This window comes from Lemur catta, chromosome 7 (assembly GCF_020740605.2).
Source record: "Lemur catta isolate mLemCat1 chromosome 7, mLemCat1.pri, whole genome shotgun sequence".
NCBI lineage: Eukaryota > Metazoa > Chordata > Mammalia > Primates > Lemuridae > Lemur > Lemur catta.
This window is the reverse complement of record NC_059134.1, coordinates 69,063,506-69,089,303: the sequence shown is the minus strand read 5'-3', so window position 1 is coordinate 69,089,303 and position 25,798 is coordinate 69,063,506. Positions and strand designations below refer to the sequence as shown.

At 42.0% G+C, this 25,798-nt stretch overlaps 1 protein-coding gene across 1 annotated transcript in view; it reads right to left on the bottom strand.

Annotated features, from left to right (window-relative positions):
* Nucleotides 1–25,798, bottom strand: part of SPON1 (spondin 1) — a 235,485-nt gene that overhangs the window by 46,170 nt on the left and 163,517 nt on the right. The window lies entirely within an intron of this gene.

Genomic DNA, 25,798 nt, shown 5'->3' with positions numbered 1-25,798 from the left:
TCTTGGGAGAGTGGGTTGTTATAAAGTGAGAATGGCCCCTGCTGCCTCTCTCTGCCTTTTGCACCCACTTCTGTCTTCTGCCATGGGAAGACCCTCACCAGATGCTGGCGCCATGCTCTTGGACTTCCCAGCCTCCAGAACCATCAGCCAAATAATGTCTATTGTTTATAAATTAGTCAGTCTGTGGTATTCTGTTAGAACAGCAGAAAACAGAGAAATACAGTAAGGAACCTCATCAGATATTTCTAAGGAGAAGGAACCCACCAAGTGAACCCAAGTGATCATTTCCATTACTATCCAGTGAGAGATTCAAATAGGAAGCCACTCCTAATGGCAGGGCATCCTGTGGCCATGAAGGGAGCCATGGATGAGACATTAAAAATGGTAAAATGGAAAGATGGAAGTGCCTTAGTCCCTGGTGACATCAATGGGTCCCTGTACTAACCTTGAAATTATCTATCTCCAAATTCCTCATTTAATGAAATAGTAAAAAGCCCACATTGTTTAAGCCACTCTTGTTATGCTTTCTGTTACTTGTGGCCTTTAAGCATTCTAACAAACACGTCCTCCCACATCCTGTCTCTTGGGAGGAGGTTGTCACAGGAGAAAGAGCATTTGGCTGGGCATGAGACTGTACTCCAACTTCATTAATCAATTTACCAGTTGGGAATGGTGCAAGGGTCCAGGCCCCTGGCTTAATTATCCTGAGGCAGCCCTCTGAGGCTCTGCTGGAATTTGACCCATAGCCTCCAGTTATTCCAGCCTGCTGGCTGACATAGCAGGTGAAATGCCGTGGCACATCATCTCACCTGCCTTCCCTTTACCTTCAAGTGTGTGGGAGAGACAGGCCAATATGTTCCTCAAGGTGGTTAAGAATATCAAACGTACAGTTTCAGGTGTAGGAAAAACTCTGGAAATTCACTTGGATCTTTTCTCCCCTCTTAATATCTTCGCAAGAAGATGCACCTACAGGATACCTCTGAGCACCATGCTAGAAGCCCCACTCTCCACTCTGGTGATGAGCCACTGTGAAGGGAATCACCTGTCTGCAAGGCCATGTTTTTATTCTGAAGCATCATCTTTCCTGGGCCATTCCAAGGTTTGTCTAGCTATCGACTGGGAGGCCCCGTGGGCAGAGGACTGAAGCAGAGAGTTCTTCCCCCAAGACAGCATGGAGGAAAGGGCTAAAACTCAAGGGAGGGAACAGAACCAAAACCCATGTAGAAAAGACCAGATCTAAGAAGCCAAGCTTTGGAGGTCAACAAACTGAAGAGGACCAGAGGCATATCTGACAGTAAGGATTTTGGAGCTGGACAAATGCAATGAGGGATAGGAAAGAAAACAGGTGAATTGGGAACACATGTTCGTGTGCCTGTGTGTGCACATGGTTCTGGAGGAATAGCCTAGAACAGCTGCTTGTGTTTGCTGACACCTGAGGCATAGTGCATGGGTGCTTTGGCTGGCTTACCTAAAAATCTAAGGGAATATGTGCTTATAAAAAGCCTACTTGTGTTCCAAGAGGCAACCTAAATGCAACTTGCTCACGAAGTCCTTGCTGATCCATCTGTAATTCTACAGGATGTGGCTTATGACCTGAGGCTAATATTTATTTATTTCAATTTTCTTTATAGTATAGCTCATCAGTTGGCTATTTCCCCAATTGGATTGAAGGACTTTTGAGGCTAGAGACTATTTCTTATTCTTGCTTCATAGCATATCAGTGCTTTGTCCATAGAAAGTGCTCAATAAATATCTTTTGATTAATTACTATTCTCAGCCTTTCGGCTTGCTTTTCTGTTGACATTTATAAACGGATTAGGAATGTTTTTCATAGTGCATTTTTCTCCCAGTGACACAATAAACACGAATCCATCACCAAGGAGCCAAAAATAAATTTTAAGCAGAAGAATTAAACATATTTAAGAAAAAAAGGGGATAGGGAAACAAGAATAGGATTTGGAGGCTGAACATTTCTCTCTGTCTTAGACCAGCTCGAGGCAAGTGAATGCCCTCTGAAAACTTCATCTGCCTTTTCCTACACAAAGTGTTTTCTGACCATTTCTCTGCAGTGTCTCTCCTATTTGGATACAGAGTTTCATTTATTAATCAATGTAATTGGGCCCCATTTCAAAAGGATGAACAAAGCCTGCTTTGTTGTCCCATTCAAAAGCTGGGTTCAGTCTGGGTCATGGTGTTTGTCAGCATTTCTGTTTCCAGGCCCTGAAGGCTTAGATGCTGGAGCAGGACAATTAGGGGGCAGTTGGTTAACGTCCCACTCCCAGGAACCCTTGAATGGGGCTCTCCCAAGCTCTGGAGCCTGTGTTCACTGTCTATGAATATAAGGACTACACTTCCACATCCCCCTTGGCAGAAAAAGTCTAGTTGGCCCCTTGTCAATTCTGTCAATTCTCACGGCATAGACCCATCTTCTGATGATCTGCCACAAATCAAGCTCAGACGCTCGATGAACAGAGCTGGTGCTCTGTCTTCAAAACCTCCAGTGGTTCCCCATGACTTACATGCTGAAAATACCGAAAAGACTATGAAAAATATGCAGCCCGTGCAAATATAATTAAACAACAGAGAAAGGAGAGAGACATTAGGAAAGAGAATATTGTAATATCCTCTATTTATTGAGGACAGGCACTGTGCTATGAACTTTACATACAACATCTGTGATCCTCACAGCAACCCTATGAAGTAAGTAATATGACACCTATTTATGGGGAAAATGATGTCAGAAATCAAATCACTGGGCCAAAATCATATAGCTGTGGTGGAACCTGGGTGAGAATTCAGGTCTGATTGAACTGAACTACTTATATGGAATACTGTATCCACTTACATGCTAACTGATAAAAACCTCAATAAATGGATATTTTTTAATAAAAATGTAAAATACCCCAAACAAAACAATGAGGAAACCATATTAAACCCGTAACAGAGGTAGAAATTTAAAAAAATTTCTGAATACTCAAAAAAAGGCAAGGCACACAGACCTAATGAATTCCTTCAAACTCTTAAGGAACAGATAATTTCCAAGTTATGCTGACTGTTATCAAAACATAGGCAAGGCTGGACTCCATCTAATTCATTCTATGTGACAAATTTGATCTTAATGAAAGTTACTCAAGGAATGCAAATGGAAAAGATCAATAATGATTAACATTACATTAAAATGAACATTGAATAACACAATCTATTTCTATATATATCAAAAGAGGAATTGATAAAACTTTTAATTTACTTGGAGTAATATAATTTACTACTTTAACTTGATAAAGATACCTATTTTCAATTATAAACCAATAATGGAATAACACTAAAAGCTTTTCTTTCAAAAATAGGCCCAAAATAAGAATGTTACTACCATTAAAACCTAATACTGCTTTAGGCAAACCACAAAAGATTTAAAGAACAATAATTATTGGAAAAGAAGAGAAAAACATTTACAAAAACTTTGCTATACACTTGGAACTAACTCAACAACTTTACAAAGATGGAAAGATTTGGTATTCAATTTCAAAAGTTAGTAGCATTACTACACATAATATATTACTATACACTGTATTCCCCATATATACTATATTGCTATACACAGGCACTAAACTGCTAGAAAACATACATGTATAATAATACCAGACTATATGATGCTTAGAATGCATGCAATGGTTTAAGAAGTTAGCTTAATACATTTTAAATCAAAATCACCACTTATTTTTAGACCTTGAAAAAATTATCATTATCATTATTTTTGTAGAGATGGGTTCTTGCTATGCTGCCTGGGTTGGTCTTGAACTCCTGGCCTCAAGCAATCCTCCCACACCTCAGCCTCCCAAAATGCTGGGATTATAGGAATAAACCACTGTGCCTGGCTAACAAAATCTTTTAAACATTTATTAGGTAAACAAAATGTGAAGAATATAAAGTGATATATTGAAACAGAAGACCTCCAATTGAAGAAGACCAGAACTATAAATTCTAAACATATTACAAAGCAAGAATAATTAAAACAGGATAGTACTGATGCAAAACCAGATATATAGAATAGTAGAGGAGAATAAGAAGCACTAAAATAAACCACTTATATATGACAATTTGATATATGATGAAGTATGATAAGCAATGGGCAAAGAAGTTATTTAATAATGATGATGCTACCAATTTAAAAATCTTTCATCTAAACATGTACCAAATACACTCAGATGAATTAAAGAGTTAAATACCTATCTCCATATATATAGAACAATCAAAGGAAAAGAGAATCAAGATTGTATTAGACCTTGGGAGCTATTATAATGAACTATGAAGAACTTTCGATAGCTTGAAGCAAAAGAAGAAATAACAATGGAAGAGATCAAAAGATTCAACTGGATAATATTTAACATATTTTAATCATAAAAATATAAGAAATGAAAAGAAAAAGCATATCGAGAAACATTTGCATTAAAAGAGTACAATCAATAGCATTTAAAGAACTTGCTAAAATCAAGAACGTGTTTTTTGCTAGAAAAAAAGTCCTATGTATGAACATTTTCATTACACAGCATAAAATAAAAACTTAATACAACAATAATGGAAGACCTAAATAAATTAGAGCCAACCAATTTATAAATTTGCCATTTTAAAAAAGTAACCGTGAAAGACTGTGTCTGACATAATGGAAAAATATTTATAATATGGTGTTAAGTGAAGAAAGCAGAATATAAAATGGTATATGCGATGTGATTACAACTATATAAAAGCACGGATGTCATGTTTTGGACCTGGAAGGGGGTTCATAAAAATGAAAACAGTTTGAGAGAGCTGAGATTGGGGGTGAGTTCTGAGCTGCAAACTCCAATGATATCAGGAATTAGGCAGGTGAGGATGGGTGGGGAAAAATAGCAAGTGTTGGGGACTAGGGCAAACTGAAGAGTCAGGCTCACCCAAAGGCATTCAAACAAAAAAGTTAAAACACAAAACACTTCCTCTTTGGAACCTCTTTGACTGGTGCAAAGGTTGTGGGGCACAGAGCCACTTCCCTCCCTGTCAGACCTCCAAGAGGCCTCATCCTTAGAGGTGCCCTGGAAACCCTGAACCCATGGAGCGGGTTGAAAGCCATGGGCAACAGGGAGCCTCACATGGATTTTAGGTGGAGAAGTGACCCAATCAGATTAGCAGGGTCGAACCATGCCAATTTAAAAGACTGCTATTGTCCATGGGCTTTCAGCGAGTGTGTGACCTCTGCACAGTATTTCTGTTAATGTTGCTCTAATCGTTAGTTTAAAAAAAATGAAATTTTCAGATCCAAACAGAAGCATTTAAAAGAAACTATGTTCTTTGTTAACATAGAGCTGCTTGAGTTGGTTATGAGACTGCGGCTCTGTGTCTTTGCATTCCTTCTGAATAAAGCTGTTTGGGAAAATGCCAAATTGCTATCTAGTGGTGAATTAAACAGCTACGCATCCATCCATCAAATATTTATTGAGCGCCCACCGCATGCCAGGCCCTGGAGGAAGACGGAGGAGGAAAGAAATAAGACAGGAACTCTATATTCTATGAGTGTGCAGAGTGGTCCAAGATTCACACACACACAATAACACCATGTGCATTAACACACACACAAATGCAATGGGAATATGGCTAATCGCTGCTAAGGCAGGAAGAGGAGCACTTAAAAGGCGAAATTTGAACCAAATCTTAAAACAAGAATATAGATCTACCTGGCAGAGAAGAGAGAAGCGAGTACATTCCAGACAAATGGAGCAGAAGGAAACCTCAAAACAGTAAGAGAGAGGGATGCCATTAAGCATGACTGGATTATCCAAGAGTTCTGGGGAACCTCTGAGAGGCAGACAGGATAACGAATGTGGAGGATCTTGTCTGGATTTTATCCTGCAGACCAGTCCTTTTTAATCTTTATTTCTAAGTCTCAAGACTGCTGAAAATCTTACTTAGAAACTCAACTTGTAAACAGAGGAAGGGAAGGCTTCTCTGGAGCCCAGGGGGTGTGCCAGGAGCCATACCCTTCTCCCCCAGTCCCTGGGGAAAGGTTACCCTGAGGCCCGCTAGAGCAATTTGAAAGCCACAGCTGTAGGTAATAAGAGCCACTGAAGGATTTTAGACAGGGAATGACTCAGACTCACAGGCATCAAACTACGAGGAAATTCAGAATATTGTTATTACACAAAAGATAGGCCTTTGGTAGTTACAGTAAAACACCCTGGATTTCTGACTTCATTTCGCTGTATCTGAGCTGTGAAGCACTATAGATTTTGGATTTCCCAGCTCCCCCTGCTGGAATGATTGTTCCAGTTTTTGAACAGCGGAGAAGAAAGGTCCTCTATATTAATGTCCCCCCTGATGCTGGGGAGCCAACATTAATGTGTCGATCGACATTGTGTGCTCGATCCTTTCTTTTAACTCAGTGCATAAACATCTCTGGGCTGAGGCAGTGTATCCTGTGAGTATTGATTTGCAGACTCTGGGCAACGAGGAGCCTCTATGTCATCTTCTCTCTCAACCCTCTCTGAAGCATAAATCTCATCTTTGAGCCAATGGGCACAACTCAAATTACCTGCGTATGTGTTGGCCAGGAGCACGCAGATATTTTGGAGCTTATGAATTTGTTTTCTTTAAAAGCTAAAGTCTCCATCTGTCACTTCCACTCTGAGTGTGCACGATTGGGCGTCTGGTACGATGCTTTTTGGGATGGACATCTTGATGTACAATAATTATCTCTTAAGGACATTTATGTTGCACATTTCTCTTTCAGAGGATAAAATGTGAAGATGTCTTTCAATAAAGCAGGTGCCATTGCTTCTTGCCAAATCCTGCCGTGGGTATTAAAAGCAGCCCACCTAATGACAAGACCCAGTGAGTAGCAGCAGCTCTGTCTGTGTGTGGGGTTGATAGAGCCAAAGAAAAAATTTTGCTGGAGAGGTGATTTGGTGATATTAAATGTCAAGATCTCAATGAATTACCCTCGGAGGTTTCATAAAATAGAAACATGGTCTTGTTTCTATTGCTGTGGTGTCAAACAAAACATTTTTTTGTCTGCTTCTTTCCAGAGAAATTTAACCATTGGCTTTTGATTTTGGAATACATCCTAAGGAGGAATTAGAGGAGATATCAACCTCCTAAATCAGGCATTCTTGGGCCCTGGTGGGGGTGGATGAGATTTCCTGGGGCTTGAGGGCTGCCTTTAGTTCATTTCCTGTAGCCTGGCATTTATCTTTTTGGCACGGTGAAGGGTAGATCGAGGTTGATTATAGGCAGGCACTATTAGCATGAACACAGCACAGATTAACAGCACTGTAGCTTCCAGAGGAATCTATAAAAAGCAGGGCTAGCACCTCTGCTTGACTCTGCCCAGTGTAATCAGTGATATATAGGGGCCCACAGTGAGATGGCCTTGAAACTTGAAGTAAAGAAAAGATTACCCTCTGAGAGTTGAATGAGTGAAATAATCGATGATATTAGCCACCTGCAGAAATCGTGGTAAGAGACGGATTTTCCCCAAGGGTTAAGCATGAAGAACAGAGGCTGGCATGATTGAAAGTGAAAGAGACTGAAGGCTAATCAGTGAGTTTGGCTCAAAGGGAGGCACAGGTTAGCCGAGGGGGAGGGCCAAATACACTTGGAGAACGTGGGGTCTTGGAGACAGACTATGGCGGAGCGTGACAGGCTGGGAACGCCAGCATGGGCTCTAGGGCATGAGAATCCCGGCCATTAGAGGGTGGGGTCCCCCTCCCTGCCCGACCCTCCTCCCTTATTTTCATTCCATACGTGCTCATTGAGCACTGCCCTGGACCAGCCACTGTCCAGGGGTAGAGGGGGTGCAGTGGGCACGACCGAAAAGTCCCCATGTTCATGGAAGCTGCATGACACTAAAACCTCACAAAGGTACAAGATGGTTTCAGAAAGTGGTAAGTTCTGTGCAGAGAATATAGAGGATGACTGGGGGGAGGAGGAGAAGATGTGAGGCAAATCACTTTCCAAGTTTCCCTTTGATGTGGGTGCCTGACACGCAGCAAGCCTTCATTCAACGTCCGCTATCATCATTCTTGTTCTTGACGTTACAGGGTCCCTCCGACACACGGACGGATGTCTCCTTAGCCATTGACATTTGTAAAGGGACAATGTCTTTGACTTATACTTGGTTCCCACAGTGTTCAATTAGAGTTCTCAATTTAGGGTATTAATCCATATTAGAATCTAATCTTGCCAGAAAATCATATTAAAGGGAAATTCATTCCATTTTAAACTATGAGAGCTTTTTAAAACAAGTCAATATAATGAAGGATTTATTCGTTTTGTAGGTAATAATCTTTAGCTTAATTATAAGAGAATGAGCTAAACAGATTAGGAGAAAACGATTTCTCTATCATCTCCTTATCTCTCTAAATTCCCAGTGAATTTTTTATTTCTCCTTTATTAGGGCCCATCACTTTATAGTCACCTGCTAATGAAGCCACAGCTTAAGATCAGATACATTAGATTTTGTCCTTATAATAATAATTTATTAAACACATGTACACTTCTGCAATTGTCTGTATTTTCTCATCTAAATTTCAAACTAATGCTATGGAGTTGGTAATTTTATTATTCCCATTTTATAGATGAGGAAACTGAGGCTCAGAGAAGGTAGGTAACCTGCCAAAGCCACACAGATGGTAAGTGGCCAAGAGGGATTCAAGCACAGGTCTGTTTCACTTCAGAGACCAAGCTCTCAGCCACCATCCCGTAGAGGATCCCCTTTGGAATCTGAGGCCACCGCAGGTTCCCATGAATCCTTTATGTAACTTTAAGACAAATCACCAAAAGTGAAATGAAGAAACTAGACAAAAGATCTTTTAATAAAGACTTTTAAGATGTATAAAGTCAACAATAAAACCTTATAGAAGTTAATTAAATGGATGTTAAAAATATTGTCTCCTTTTCTATGGCTTTGATGGAAAGGAAATGATCATAGCTCAAATTTTCCACCTTCTCTTTCTTCTTCCTTTCCTTCCATAAATATCAAATATTAGCAATTTCTTAGAATGTAAAGCACTAGGGTCTTAAAAATTAACAATCCGAAATCCCTCGTCTCAAGGAACTTACACTCTAGTGCACAAGGCAAGCTATAAACTTGAATGCTCTATTAATTAGAGTTAAGCATGGAGCTATAAATGAGTTTAGAATATATAAAGTAGAGAATGAGGGCTTGGATGGGGCATGGAAGGCTTCCTGGAGGTGGTGGTTCTTGAGCTGTGTCTTGAAGGATTGGTAGTTGCTAACAGGGTGAAGCAAAGCACATAAGGAAAAGAGAAGAGTATGTGCAAAGGCATCAGGTGTGGTCTCTTTGGGGGGCCTTAAGCAGTTTGGAATAGGCTGGCACACAGGGCACATGTGGGAACTGGGGAAACACTGTGGAATTTAAGCAGGAGAGTGCCATTGTCAGATTTGTGTTCAAAGCCCTTTCTAGCAGCAGTAGGGAACATGGACTGGGTGGGGGAAGAGGAGGTTGGGAAGAGGCAGGAAGTAGGAATGGGGGGCGAGGGGAAAGGTTAGGAGGTTGTTGCAATAGTTAAGGCAAGAGGTGATGTGGCCTGAGCCAGGAAAGAGGCAGAGGAGGAAGAAGAAGAGATAGATTCAAGGAATATTTTAGGACTAAGAGCTACTATCTCAGTGGTCAATTGCTGTGTGGGTGAAGGAAAGGAGTGGTCTGGGTGACTCCTGGTGTCTGGATTGAACACTTCAGTGCAAGGTGGTGGTGTTATGAAAACAATTTGTGTGTAAAGCAAAGAAACTATGAAGACATTGGAAGAATGAAGTTATACTACTCTCCAGACAGGTATATTGAAAGTTAGTGCCTGTATATCTCATTAGGGCTGTATCTAAGGGGACCAAGTATCTTTAGACATATATGACCTTCAGGACAAGCTTGTGCACTCTTTATTCAGTTCTGAATCATGCATGCCCCGCACAGGGCTGACACCTGGGCTCCCAGTAACTCTGCACCAAAGGGACTCTTTTTCCCCCACATAGTATTAGACTGTGCCATGAGATTTTATACTGGAAAAACTATTACTGGTATCAGTGAAATACTCAATTAAGTATGAGGATAGGAACAAAACTCACTTCAATCCTGAGACCAATTTTAGCTAGATTTCTGATCATCTTTTAGAAAACTCATTATTGCTTTACTTGAGTCAGTTTTGAAAATACAAACAAAACAGAAGCATCTTTTCTAAGTTTGAGCTCTAAAAAGGAGTAAAAAGCAAATGTAGCCAACAAACTACTAAATAAATAATTTCACTTCAAACAGAACTCTTGTAGGCCGGGCACGATGACTCATGCCTATAATCCTAGCACTCTGAGAGGACAGCTTGACCTCAGGAGTTTGAGACCAGCCTGAGCAAGAGTGAGACCCGTCTCTACAAAAAACAGAAAAATTAGCCAGGTGTTGTGGCACGTGCTTGTAGTCTCAGCTACTCGGGAGGTTGAGGCAGGAGGATGGCTTGAGCCCAGGAGTCTGAAGTTGCAGTGAGCTATGATGATGCCATTGCTCTCTATGGGGGATGACAGAGTGAGACTCTGTCGCAAAAAAAAAAAAAAAGAACCCTTATTTATACAAGAGTTACATCAAGTACCTGTAATGAGAATATGTTTTTAAATGAAGTCTTGGGAACCCTCCCTCAGGTAAAAGGAATCCTTTATCTGCAGCAGGTCTACCCTGAAAAAGATGCTGAGCCCAAAGTCCGTGACCTGAGTGTGACATGAATAGTTGTGTAGTGGAGCCACAACCGGAAACACCAGCTTTGGAGACACCATCTTTACACAGAGCAGTGTTTTTGGGGACCTGATCGAATGAGACAGATTTAAATCCAACAGACTTTTACAGAGCACCTATGTATCAGCTTCCTTATGTACCATCTTTTCAAATTCCATGACAACAAGCCAATCTGTGAACACTTATGAAGCTTATAAAGGCTCAGTATTAAAGCAGGATGGAGTCCACACCCCAGGTGAACACACACCTTCTGTTCAAGCTGGAGATTCGAGAGCGGTTGGAAGGAAAGATGTTGTTACCTCCAGACGTCTGTGTTTGGATGTTCCTTCCTTTGGTCAGGCTTAGTGGTTTTCAAACTTGAACGTGTATAAAACTACTGACAAGGTCATTCCCATAAAACCACACATTCTGTACTTAACAGGCAATTTAAGGGATTTTAAGGACAATTAGGACTGTGTGTGATTTTCACATTACGCACCGATTCTGGAGCCCAACCTCTGCCCAAGATGGGATGCCCTGTCATTCTAATTATACTGGGGAGTTAATTACACGATTACTTAAACTCACTCTATTTTTAAGAGAATTGGAAGGCTAGGAGGCTTATAATGCTAAACTGCCTCTAAGAATGGGCTTTTAAACATAAAAACAAAAGAAAATTCAATCAAAAGGAGCAAAGAAATGAACAAAGCCAGGGGCAGACTTACGAGGAAGCTGACTGAGGGAGCCTGACTTTCAGGGCCCTGTTTGGCAGGCCCAGGCCCCTCCGAGGTGCTGCACTTAAGCTGCATTCATAATTTCGTACTATCTTTTCCTACCAGGGACTCTCCCCTTTCAAAAATGAATATGCTGTAAGCTCTGTGGACTCTGGATTTGCCTCTGCACACAGCAGTCACTACTCTGGAGCCCTAAATTTAGTCTTGTGCTTCCAGGCACTGAGGGCAAAACGGGACCCGTGACAACATACTATGTGCGGTGAGATGTCAGGAGGTAAATCAGAATGTCTGAAATACCAGTGTTAACTGCACAACCGATTTACAGAGACTGAGCTGACAGCTGGAGAAATTTGGCATCAATGTTAGGAAATGATACTATGTCACTGCCTTCTTAGTTAATATCTAATTTACTTACAGCACCAGTAATTGGGTAAAGAAGCATTCATCAAGTGCCGACTTGGTGACAAGCCCTGAGCTAGATTCTCAGGGAGATATAAAGGGCTGAAGCTCAGATCCTTTTTTATTCTCTATTCAAAAGTTCTGGAAGAGGTAGATCCATGTGTACTGAAAACATATCACTGAAACAACAGGGAAACACCTTCCAGAGGAACCCCCAGATGGTGTTGGGCTCAGTTACAGACACGCTCGACTTTAGCGAGAGTGAGAAAGTGGAACGACCACTGGTTGGAAATCAAAGCACAGGGAGGTTTGATCTCCTTTCCTCCCTCTCGTCCATCCTTCCACAGATGTTGACTGGGCACATCTTCTTTTTTAAATAGCTGATTTACTGAGATGTATTTTACATAACATACAGTTTACCTATTTGAAGTGTACAATTCGATAGTTTTTAGCATAGGCACAGTGTTGTGTAAACATCATCCAATCAATTTAGAACATCTTCATTGCCCCTGCCTCCTCGAGAAATCCTTTACCCATTAGAAGTCACTCCCTGTCCCCCCTCCCTTCCCCCAGGCAACTCCTAGTCTACTTTCTGTTCTGTAGATTTAAATCAATAGATTCTATGGATTGACCTATGCTGGACATTTCCAAGCACCTGTTCTGGATCGGGGCTAAGGGCAGGAGCAGGGGGCTGCAGCCACCAGTATCTTCTATTCCTCTGAGAAGCTGTGCTTGCAGGACACATCACCTATCCTCCCTGGGCTTCAGCATTTTTTCCCTATAGATGAAAGGGACGGAATTCAGGCTCCTTTCTCCTTTAAAGAGTCTACTTTAAAATTCAGTCCTAAAGAAAAGCATAAGGCAAATAGTGAATAACTAAGGAAATAGGAACTTTTAAATGTTCTTATTAGGAAGAAAGAATGCACAATTTTCCTAGAGGCCATTTGGTAATATGTATTAAAAGAACGTATATACACCCTCAGACTGAGAAATTTCTCTGTTAGGACTACCCTTAGGCATTCATCAAGGATGTCTGCAAAGATACATGTGTGTAGATGATCCTGATGATGCTTCTAATATTGAAAATTATGAAATAAATGTTTGACAGGAGAGGGTATGACCTCTAAGTTGCCCCCTCCGAGCCCCAGTTAGGAACCTCATTCCAGATGACATATTCTAAAGCTGTCCATGATTTCTGCAGCCTTTGCATGCCATTGACTCTGAGTTCACTGTCTGCTAAACCCTACAAGCTATTTTTATTCCCAATACTGCTCTTTGATCTTGGAATCGTGCTGTTGTTTTTAGGCCTAAGTGTGGGACCTGACAGTTTACCCTCACCATAAAGTACTGTGCTCATGGGACTCAATTTGACCTGCGCTATGAAGAAATCCATGGTACTGCAGTGTTTTTGATTGTGGGATTATGCTGTATTATGTTTAATAATTCCAGCTTTTGTCCTTTGACTCCAGGCTTTTCCCACTCATTTTTGTCTTTACCATTAATATCCCACACTTTTTCAATTTATAAATAACTTTTATCTTGTCAGAGGGCTGACAGCCTGACACTTTTATCAAGGTACCTTCAGACTTAGTTGTGATCAAACAGAAGTGACCTCACTAGGGGCTCTGCACACCTGATCAGAGGCAGCTATTTTTTGAACTTTGGCACCCGGTAGAAATGCAATTTGGCACTTGAAAACAAATGATTATATTTTTGTAATTTTAAAGAGGCCAGAGTATAGACTTTCAAAAACAACACTATTTCTGGCTACTTACTAATTACTAAGGCTGCTAAATCAAACCACAATATGTAGAGCAAGTGCCATTCACTTCCACCCCACTTGTTCACCACTGAAGACATTTCAATATTGCAGTGACCTCAGCCGACAAAGATTATCATGTAAGCATTTCACATAGCCTGCCCTGCCCTCTCTAGTGTTTTTAAGGATTTAAACAAGCTTTCCTTTTTTTGCATTCATTAAAGGTAGAATAAATATTTACTTTAGATTTACCTTTAAATTGAGGATTTCCTCCTAAAATAATAAACACCTTAGTAAAATAAATTCCAAAAGTATTTCTTAAATTCTGGAATAATTGTTCAAGCCAGTATTTTATCCTAAATAATTTTTAGAAGAATCTCTTTACTTGCAAGTTTGATAACAACTAATTTATTCTGTAGCTAATTTAATTACTTTGTAATTAGCTTACCAGAGCAGGAAAGAAGACAAAATAAATGTCTTTGTGATTGGTCCCTTGTAATGAAACAGATGAGCGAGTAAACACACACTTTTATTGTATCAGCCAAGGCAGGCCTGTGTGTGCGTGTGTGTGTGTGTGTGTGTGTGTGTGTGTGTGAAGTAGGCCTAGATTCCCTTCAGTTCTTTCCCATTGCCTTTTAGAAGTCTCCCACATGAGGATTTGCTGTGGGTGTTTCACCATGCAAATTTAGCCTTAGTTTTGAGCTGACCCCTCGGCTGGCATCTGCCATACAAGTTAGAGTCACTAATGAGGTTTAGTTTGCATTTACTGCTCAGGGAGCTGAAGGACGCTGGGGACTGTCAGATGCCTCAATCACATGCCCGCAGGTATATATATTCATTAGGACCCACAGGAAGAGGAATCCGGAGGTTTAGCCAAACACCCTAGATATTAAATCTCACACACCAATGGGAAGGTTTGATAGGCGTATTCTGCCTCACCAGTGAGGGATGGGTGGGAAGACAAAGACTTAGGGAAGGTGAAGTTTGATCCTTCAGCAAAAGGGCAAGAGCCACCGACTGAGCAGCCTCAGAGGCAGCTGGGAGTGCTGGCTTATTTTCCAGAGTTAGTCCCAATGGATCTGAAGAAGTTTCTAAAGAAAGTTGTTGCTTGGGCAAGCTGTGCAGCAATTCAGCTTCACCAGGGGCTCCACAGGGGTCCTTTTGTAAACTGCTGCCTTTTAGAGGCCCTGCTGAGAGTGTTACAGCCACTGAAGAGCTCCTCGCCTAGGCAGGAAACCCTGCAAGCCAATAATGGTCTCTGCTGTCAAAAGGCTCTGTGGGAATCCTCTGCAAGGACCCTGTGATGGGCACAGTCTCACAAAGGGGACAGTATAGATTGACACTCAGAGCAGAGTCGTGGTTTTAGCTGACTGGAGTCCTTAGCCGGCACTCCCTTGGGGCTTCCAGGGGATACCTGTGTTTTTGAAGACAAAGTCTCAGCTCTGCTTTCTTGAGGAAGATCAGGCAGAACCTTGCAAGGCTGGACAATCAAGGAGACCCTCCTTCCCAAGCATCCCACAGAGCGACTTTGTGAATGCAAGGTGACACTGAATCTGAGCTCACCTAGTATGCACTTCAAGGTCACATAAAGTGAAACTAATTACTACCCTCCTTATCTTTGAAACGAGCAGGGTTCACCATCCTCAAAAACCCTGGAGCACAGTGACGTTTATACACGTGTGTATGTATTTTTACCACAACTCTTCCTGGGGCTCATAGATGTTCGCAAGCTGTCAGTGATGAAGTGCAGAGTGTGATGTCTTTAAGACTGGGGTGGCATGGTGACAGCAGGGAGGCTGGGTCCTCTAAGGAGGCAGAACTGTCCTGATCATCTCCCAGGCCTTCCTGCCAGTACTTCCTGGCTCTGATCTTGAAATCTCGGGACCATTCTGTTCTTAACCCGATCCTGACCACACCTGTTACTGACACTGCTTTTCCTCCATGCTCGTGGCCTTGGCAAATACTTCTCCAGGGTCTGACCTCAACTGTGCCCAGTTTTTGGCTTCACCGTTTATTTCTTGGAGGTAACACTCCACAGACTTGCTCTGCTGGGGCACAAGTTTAGGCTTTCTTTTTCCTTGTGTCATTTATCCATCTTTTGCACAGTAGCTGCATGCATTCTGCTCTGGTTTCTTCAAATGCACGCAGCAAGTTGGTGGGAACCACCACTTTGGATGCCTGCACTCTAGCTTGAGATTTCCTCTAGATTTTTCCATTTGAATGTTCTTCACTCATTGGCATGTCTGGTTTGGTTCTTTACCTTGGCCATACATTTTCATTTTATTCCTTGGCTTGGATTAATGGCCTTGACTTTGATGTTGGTCCTCAACCTTGGCACAACTTCCAGTCCTACCTGCTCTCCAGACACTGCATCCTCTGATGAGAAGCACCTCACTCCCAAGCTCTGTCTTTGTCCTTGGACACATGGCCTGGCCGGGTCTGTTTTTTGCCTCACTTTGGTCAGGTGTGTGTGTGGCTTGGAGGAGGGCATGCCTTGAGGGAGGATATTTGGACAACACTCTAAAAAGGGCTCATTGGCACCCTTTCTGCTCAAATTCACCTTCTGTGCCCCCGTAAGACACTGGCCCATCCCAAGGCACATTAACAGAGCAGCCTCAGGAGTCCTTTCCTTCCTGCTTCTCTTTCCATATTTAGGGAGAGGCAAACAGACGTCTACTTCTGTGTACAATAAAGTCCTTAAAATGTTGAACCTGCAAGTGACTTACCTTATTCATTATTCAACAAATATTTATGAGCCATCTATTATGTGCAAGGTACTGTGGATAAAGCAGTGAATAATAGAGACCTGCTGTAGCAGGGTCCCAAGTAGGAGAAGACTCCATTTTCAGTAACCTTTAAAAAATATATACTCCCTAAATGATACCTTGTATTTTACCCACAATTTGCCACTAACATCTTCAGCATTTCACACATATTCTTTAATTTTGTTGTTTTCCTTCTGACTTGAACACATGGTTGACTGGCTCAAGTCCGATGACTATCCAAGGCTAATGTTATTCTGTTTTCAGCATGCCTCATAATTTTCTTATTTTTAAAAAAAATTTTAATATACTTGAGAAAATAAAGAAAATTTCTTTGGGATCCAAAAGAAATTTTCTTTATTTTCTTTGGGATCCAAAAGAAATTTTCTTTATTTTCTCAAGTATATTATGAGTTTATAAGACCTATGCTTCTGATTACTTTTGTTCTTTTGGTTTACCACTCTTTCTACTAAACCAATAAGGGCAAAATACAATAAAATCCTCAAATAATCATACAAACACTGCTGTACAAACCGCATGGCTGGCTGGCATTTGGTGTTTGAAAGGCAGTTTAGAGGAGGCAATGTTTGATATATGAAAATAAAGATTATTTGAAAGTTGAATATGTGAAAATACAGGATGGCTTGGCTCTTGAATGCCTCTTGTCTGACCATTACAGCTTTTGTAATCGGCATAATTTTGGCAAAAACTAGATTTCCAGCTGTTTCAAGTCACAGATGTGTTCTTTTCTTGGCTGTTCTAAAAATATGTACAGGCTGTTTTCTTAAGTTTTAAATCAGACTTCTCATGATAGATTTTTGCTTTGATTTGGAATCCTTTGGCTCAGGACTGTATGTAAGAGTGAGCTGGATGCTAACTTACTCTGGAAGAAATTTTCTGGAGCCAGAAAGTCACGAAGGCCTTGCAAATCTCTTCCCATCCATTCATTATTTCACAGCGTGTGGCCAGTCCTGAAAGTTCATGAAGAACAAAATGTGCCCAACTGTTTTAAGTATGTGGGGAAGGGAGAAGGAAATGACACTACATTTAAGGAGTTCTAATTGAGGGGAGGTGGAAATGGGAAGATCTGTGGGAGAGGCAGAAAGCTCAGGCACAAGGTTATAAATTAAGGAGAAAATTTAAACTGTCAACACACTGTCCTTTGTATACAGTTGTAATCTATAAGCTCTTCCCAGGGCGAGATTGGTTCTCATCCTTCCGAGTTCTGTCTCTTCCGGGGCCAGTTGGTGCAAAGGTTGGATTCCCAGCCCCAGAGGACACTGGGAGGGGAGGATGAACAAAATCCTCTAGAGAAGAAAGCTAAGACTTAAGAGGGCACATAAGACAGATGAGGCCAGGGGCGGTGGCTCATGCCTGTAATCCTAGCACTCTGGAAGGATGAGGTGGGAGGATTGCTTAGGTCAGGAGTTCGAGACCAACCTGAGCAAGACTGAGATCTGGTCTCTACAAAAAATAGAAAAATTAGCTGGGCATGGTAGTGTACACTTGTAGCCCCAGCTATTCGGAAGGCTGAGGCAGGAGTTGAGGTTGCAGTGAGCTATGATGATACCACTGCATTTTAACCTGGGTGACAGAGTGAGACCCTGTCTCAAAAAAAAAAAAGAAGACCAATGTGGGGGAAGTGGTCTGGACTAGTGGAAAGAACAAAAGCTTAGGACCCAGCAGACCTGCATTCAAACCCCAGCTGTGCCACCTGACTCTGATCTTGGCCAAGTGCTTATCTGCTCTGAGCTCAGGTGTTTCTGTCACCTGTCAAGTGGGATGATCAGAGCACCTACTTCACATGGGGGCTGAAGGGTTAAGCAGAACAATGCACATCAAATGCCTAACACAGTGCTGCATGCCCAGTAGGTATTCAGTAAGTCAGAGTTAGTAATAATAATAATGCTAAAGCCCATGGAGGCTGGATTAAAAAATAAGTGCTGATGGCCAATAAACATGAAATATCCAACCTCATGACAAGTCAGGGGATATGAATTAGAGCAATAATACCTTTGTCTACAAAACGGACAAAAATTAAAAGAGGGGATTCTCCAGTGCTGGGGAGGGAGAAGGAAAATGGGCACTCTTGCCCATTGTTGGAGTGTGGGTGGTTGTTACATATATGGGAAGCGATTTGGTGATATCCATACTCTTCATCTCAAAAATCCCACTTCTGGGAATCTATTACAAATAATAACAAATAGGTAAACATATACATGTATATATTTACGGATGTTCACTACCCAACTGTTGATAACAGCAATAGCACAATAATTGAGAACAACCTAAATGTCCATCAGCAGGGAGATGTTGGATAAACTACGGACCTTCCATTTCCTGGAATACTAATCAGCCATTAAAAATAATCAGGTGGAGCTGTTTGGAAACGTGCCCTTAATATATTAAGTAGAATAAGAAAGTGTGGGGACTCGTAAGTATAACATTATTCTATTTCTGCAAAAAAAAAAATATCTGGATATAGAGACAGATGAATAGCTTCATCTATACAAATTTACTGAAAAGTTGGGAATGATAGACACCAGCCTATTAAGAGTAGTTACCACCTTTGGGCTTTGGAAGATGGGATGAGGAAGGAGGTACGTGCATTTTCTTCTCTATATACTACGAGGTAGAATTGTAAGTGCTTTTTTCTTTTTTGTTTTTCAGCATTACCCAAACAATACCTAAGAAAAGAAAGAAGCAAGGAAGGAAGGAGGAAGGAAGGCAGAGAGGAAGGAGGAAGGAGGGAGGGAGGAGGGAAGACGGGCCAATATGGAGCAGCAGGAGCTGCCTCTATGCCAGCACGGTGTGGAACTCGTGGTATGCAGTAGGTGCTTAGTAAACATTGAGTTGAAATAGTGATTGATTATTCTTCCATGAGTAAAGCAATGTTAAAAAAGATCATTAGCTTATTTTCTTTTAAAAAATGGCCATAACCTGGCAGCCACTGTGAGAGGCTGGCACTCAGGCTGCAGGGGGTGAGGGAAGGCCCTGGGCCCTGGACAGCTTGTTCCCTGCCCTGCCGAGGAGGTTCACGCAGGGTCTCACCACAGGGTGGCCCTGGGCCCCTCTGGGTTCAGATGTTGGAGCTGACCGGAAAAGCCCGGTTGTGAAATCGTCCTTATAGTTGAAAGTGCTGAAGCCAAACACTGCCCAGTGCCTGCCAAAGCTCAGAAATTGCAACACGCTCATAATTATACAAACTCAAGAGAAAACAATGCTCTTCTTCCTAGGAATTATCAAAAAAGGAGTTTCCAGCTTATAAAATAAAGGTAGCACCAAGTGACTTTACTTGATTTTTTTTTTTTTTTTTGCCAGCTAACTGTCTGTATTTCTGACTTCATGAATGCCAGCTTTGAAATGATGCGGTTTAATAAAGTTTCAGTCCTCTCTTGAGGGATTTCACAACGCATTCCAGGCTCCAAGACTCAGAGTCTAAGTGTAAATCGGCTTCTAAACAAACTTTAACATCGAAGTCAATCTTTTCTCCCCCCTTTATTAAGTTTATTTGGATGAATACATTTTGGACACTGGAGAAAATACTTTCTCTAACTTATAGGGACACAACAAACTGTGTTGGAAATAACCGGGAAAGAAGTTGGAAGTGGGAAGACAACAGGGCCGTGAGGTGGGGGCCGGAGCTGAGGAAGACTGTTTGCACGGCGGCCTTGGGAGACACACACAGAGCTGTGCCAGGGGACACCCCGTCTTGGAGAGAACCTCCGTGTCTGCGGGGAAAGAGCTGAGATTTCCTTAGAGGGGCCGAGGCAGCTGGGTGGGAAGCCTAAGGCTGTGCACGTGGCTCTGGCATGAAGCCCAGTGGGCAGTGCCCCGATGGCAGAAGTCTGAGTAGGAGAAAAAGAGATAGAATTGCTGGTGTGTGGGCCCGCAGGGCAGCCCTGCTGTACAGAGGGGCTGGGTATCAGGGATGGGAGATGATGAATCGAAGAAAAGAATATGTCTCTCTTTTTTTTGTCAGTCTCACTTGAGTATGAGAAAAGAGTATGTTTGATCCTCGATTTACTTTACGCATTTTAACGTTGTTTTGAGCTCTGTATTTAATACTGATTTAAAGCATTTTTAGAGCATCAGCAGACTGCAGTGGGTCCCTGCAATCATTCGCTTTTGGACGTTCAGTGTGTTTCTAATGTCTCACGATCGTAGCCATCCGTGCAGTGAGCCTCTTTGTGCACTCTGCTCTCCCCGTATTGAGGACAGTTTCCCAAGAATAGATTCTGAGAAGTGGAACAATTGGGTCAAAGGATAGGAACGTTTTTATGTGTCTTAATACACAGTGGAAAGCCAAATTTCTTTCCAAAAGGTTGGTTGAACCCAGTCACTTTTATTTCAAACAAGATTTTATGGGTGATTACACAGGGCTTTTAATGAGATGTTTGGCTAAGAAGCGATAGTGCAAAAGCTGACATTTATTCTGCGCTAATCATAGCTTTTCTATCCACTCTCTTATTTAATCCTTACAACAACCCTGTGGGACAGACATTATTATCCCCATTTTATAGATGACAGGGCAGGCTCAGAGAGATTAAGGACTTTGCCAAGGTCACATGGGTAGCTGAGTGGCAGAGTCACCATTAGAACTCAGATCTGACTTTCAAGCCTTAAGCCCTGCTGCCTCCAGCAGTTTCAGCATAAACCAAGGAACAGTGATACACCTGCCGTACATTCCGGGTCCCAAAGAGCTATGAAGCTATGAGCCAAATCTTTCCAGATGACATTGTTGGTGAGAAAGTTTATTTTCAGAGAAATATATTTTATTACAGAGTGAAATGACTTGATTATTTATTATCACTTTCTGTCTATTTCTGTTATACCACTACTACTTAATACAGACCCTTACCACCTGCAAATTGCCGTCTTCCTGCAATCCCTCCATCGCACAGGATGGGACAGGCAGGATAGTTCTGAACTGGGTCCTGGACTTGTCTTCTGAAAATATGGCATTTGGCCACGTTATTGCCATGTTTATAAGCATCTAAAAACCTTCGCTGGCTTGCACTGGCAATAGAATCAAATACAAATATTGGTGTTGATGGTCTTTTAGGATCCCAAACCAACTGCTCCACTGAGATTCCTATCTGTGCAGTAGGAGGCAGGGTTGACTGGAGTAAAATGTCCTATCCAAGGGTGACTAAAGAGGAAAAAAACCCAATAAGGTGGGCTAAGGCAATCAGAGGCTGTGTCGTCTGGCTAGCTGCTCGGAATTAGGCTATGGGGTTAGACGGGGTAACATCTCAAGACTTAATCTCCTCATCTTCAAAATGGGAATAAGAGCAATATTACTTCACAGGGTTCCTTTGAGAAGTAAAGGAGGTAGAACCTTTAAAGTTAGGAGTTAGTGTTAGCTTTACTTCTGTAGGCTTAAGCAGGAATTGAGAAATAAACCTCTGAGGTTAAAAATCAGAATCAGGTTGTCAGGGCCTGAGCAGGGCTCTAAATGGGAAATGTAGTCAAGGTTATGAGTCAAACTGAGCCAGGATGGCTAAGAGTGGGTACAGAGATGGCAGGAGCTCTGTTGTTGGACAAATAGCACAGCAGCCTTGGAGAAACTGCTTGCAGCAGGTGACATAGGTGTGTTGGGCTTGGTTACGGGTATAGAGTGAGAGAAAACATCATTTACAATTTCCCACTACATTGACGCATACCCACCTCTGCCCGCAACTGCCCCCTGAACACCTCAACCCCTATCATGTCCACCCAACCCTACATAACTTGTCTTCCCTGGAATGTCCTCTCCCTGCCAATCCAAATCCTATCTGCCCCACAAGACCAGAAACAAATCTCTTTTCTTCTACGTGGACTCTCTTGAACCTCATTCTTCCCTTCCTGCCCCCTGCCCCCGAGTTAGAGCTGAGCCCTCCCTTGTTCATACTGTTCTGGCAATTATTCTTTTCACAATTCACTTGGCAATTAATCACACAGTGCCTTGTGATGCATTTACTGTTGTTGGCTTGAGCAGATAAAAATACCTTCTATGCCTGTTTAACTTGTCACATGTGTCTGGCTTGCTCTTCTGAAAGAGGAGTCCAAAGGACAAGCCAGGAATCACTAATAGGGGAGAACTCCTTTCAGAAATAAATAATAATAACAATCAGGCCCATATGGTTTTCAAATTCATTTTGCATGTACTATTTCATCTGATCCTCACACAACTTGGGGAGATGTATGTTATTATTATATCTATGATTTACTCTGTAGCTAAATAATCTTTACTGACTATAAGATCAAATGTAAAATCTGGCATTGAAAGGTCCCCCAGTCTTCCTCCTATTGTGTTAGATCAGTTGGACTGACATAAAAATAAGAATTCTTTGCAATGTTCTAATCAGTTCTGATCTATGGAAGCAGCCGGTGTGATGAGAAAGGGTGTCGTTCATCCTGGGTCCAGAGGTAGATCAGCAGAAACTTCAAAACCATCACAACGACAAAGGTAGACTGGGGAGGCCCAAGAATGATCTGCACAGGTGGGCCAGGCCATGGCCTTGCCCAAGGGCCTGTTTTGAAAGGGTTGATCATTAACCCCAACTTTACTCTGCAGTGATGCCTGTATGCTGTTCGGGATAGCTGTGCATGCATTTTATCTGTTTGGTGAACTATATATAATTCATTCTACCATGTAGATTCAGGTTTTAACTAACACTTTCTCTGAGCCAAGCCCTTGGTCTATTCCCTTTGTTCTTTTGGGGAAAATGGTTGCAAGATTCCATAGATGAGTTCTGAGAGCAGTGAAGTATGCAAGAGAAAGGCTCTTTAGGAGAAAGGGGTGGGGGGCACAGGCAAGGCTGGTAGTAAGGGAGAGAAAATAGATCTTGGAGAGTAGAGGGTGGGGTATATACTATGGGCAAAAACTGTAAACTAAACTCTGCAGCCAACAGCAATGAACAGTGGTTAAAATATTTAAGTGAAAAAGATTGGTTTTGCTGATGAGGGGTGGTCATTACAGGTAAGCCCTGTGATAAGAAGAATATGCTACGTTTGCTTGATGGAAATAATTTAGCAAAAGCGTGTGCTCTGCATTGGCATTACTCTTGTATCTAAGCAGAAATGCCCTGTGGCTAAGAGAGATGGACAAGAGATTTGTGTGGCTGATCAAGGGTTACCTTTCTCACACATGGAAGCTGGGTATGAACGGCGGTGGGGCAGAGTGGGCAGATGAGAAGTTTGGGCTCTCCAAGGTGCACCCTTCTGTTGATTTTAAGCATCTGAAGCTCTTGTCTTCATAGGCTCCGTGGACTCTGAGTGCTTGAGGGCGAAGGCTCTCTCAAAGACAGATGACAAGATTGTAACTCCATGCTGCAGTGACCAGAGCTCACAGGGACCCCAGAGGCTGGCAGGGCAAACAGGACTATTGTCTTCATATCTTGCCTAGCTGGCTCCCAGGAATTCCTGGGTGGAGAATGGTCTTGGGGTGAGGGAAGGGCCAGGAGCCCAGGCTGGTGTGTCATGTTGAAAGAATTATAGTCGTTATGGGAAAGCCACGTCAGAGCCAGGGAAGACAAAGGGATGGGTTGAAACAGCTGTGGTTTGTGCCTTGACAGTCTTAATACACTCGTACTCACAAGGTGACATTCACTTTCTCTGCCTGGCTGGTGACAGCTCTCACCTTCTCTACCTGGCTGGCCTGGTGAGAGGAAAAAACATCCCACTTAGCCTCACCCTCATCTCCCTTCAACCATTTGAAGCTTCGAAGGTAATAGCAATTAATGATGACTGTAACAGTTATGAGTCATTAATCCATCAATTAATAAATTAATCTCTTGTCTCATTCCACAAAGGATCTGAGGCAGGAGTTATTAGTAAGATTTATCATGGTAACTGAGAGAAAATGACGGTAGCCTTGCAGGGAGCCAAGCGGTAATTGCAATCATGACTGTAATAGCTGTAAGTTAGTAGATCGATGCCAAGTGCAATGACTATTTGGAGAAAGAATTTATGTTGATAGATCAAGAGGAAAGAGACTTAGAAGAGGGAATCTGTAAGTGAGCAGAGATTACATAGAGGGAAGGTTGCCAGGGACCAAGGCTGGTTGAAATGATTGTGAAATGAAATTATTATTTGGTTGGGGGTGTGAGTTCTGGGCAGTAGGCTGGATGCTTTACTTAGTGCCATCTCATCTAATCCACCTATCAGCCTGCACAACCCGTTTACAGATGGGGAAACTGAGGCACCTCAGCAGTTGCAAATCCATCAAATCACCTTTGGAATCACAAACAACTTTTCCTCACCGTGTTGTTCTCTTTTCCCTTTGGATCTAATTTACCTCAGGGTCCCAAGTATAAGGTTTAGCTGGTGCTCTCTCCAACCTTGCAGTATGGATATGTGGCTATAACCCTGCAGAAGGCAGGACACCAACTTTTAGGACAGATTGCACCTAAGAACTCATGTGGCAACACACCAGGGGAAATTAGCTATGTCATATGTGTAGCATTCCATCTTCCACAAGGGCCGTTTACATTTGTTACTATATTTGATCCATATAATGAACTGTGAGGGGCGAATATTATTATCATCCTATTTTATAGCTGCGATCCTGATGATCAGGGTGTTAAAATGACTTTCCAAGTTCCCAGAACCAGTGAGTGGCAGAGCTGACAGAGTGGGAAGAGCATATGCTTGGGAGTCAGATCTCAATTTAAATACCAACTCCAAACTTGCCAGCTGTGTGACCTTGGGCACTTTACTTACCCTCTCTGAGTCAAAGTTTCCCCATCTGTAAATAGAGATAATAACCCGCAGCTCACAGGGCTGTCATAGACATTAAACATCTCACCCAGAACTTAACAGATGGTAGGTGCCTAATAAATGTTCATTCCTTTCTCCCTCTTTTTCAACTCTAATATTAGCGGGCTAAGACAGAACAAACGCTAACTCTGATACTCAGAATAATAGGGGAGAAAACTTACTGGCTCTAATTAGACCTTAAAAACATTTCAACAATGGTGGCATGTTAACCAGACGTTGTGTCTGCTAGCAATACTTACAGTTCAAGTGAGATTTTGTGCAGTAAAGGGTCTATACCTCTAATTGCACAGAAAGTTGTGTTCCATGAACACTGCTAAACAGAAGAGGGGGGAAAATGGCTCTTCTTTGGCTTCTTCTGCAAGGAACACTGAGACGATCTAATTAGCATGCCTGGTGTCTCCAAAATTGAATTCAACCTAAGAGTATGCTATTAAAGGATCCCACATTAGACAGGAAAGTAATTTGAAATGACTGAGCTATCTGCACAAACACCTTAATGTTACTCTAATGGGCCCAGAAAAAGGATGACATCAAATACAGTTAAAAGGAATTTAAGTTTAATTGCTGCCTAATAAAATTATTAGTACATTTTCCTAACCATAAAGCCATTTCACAGTCATGGATAAGATTTTGCAATCTGATA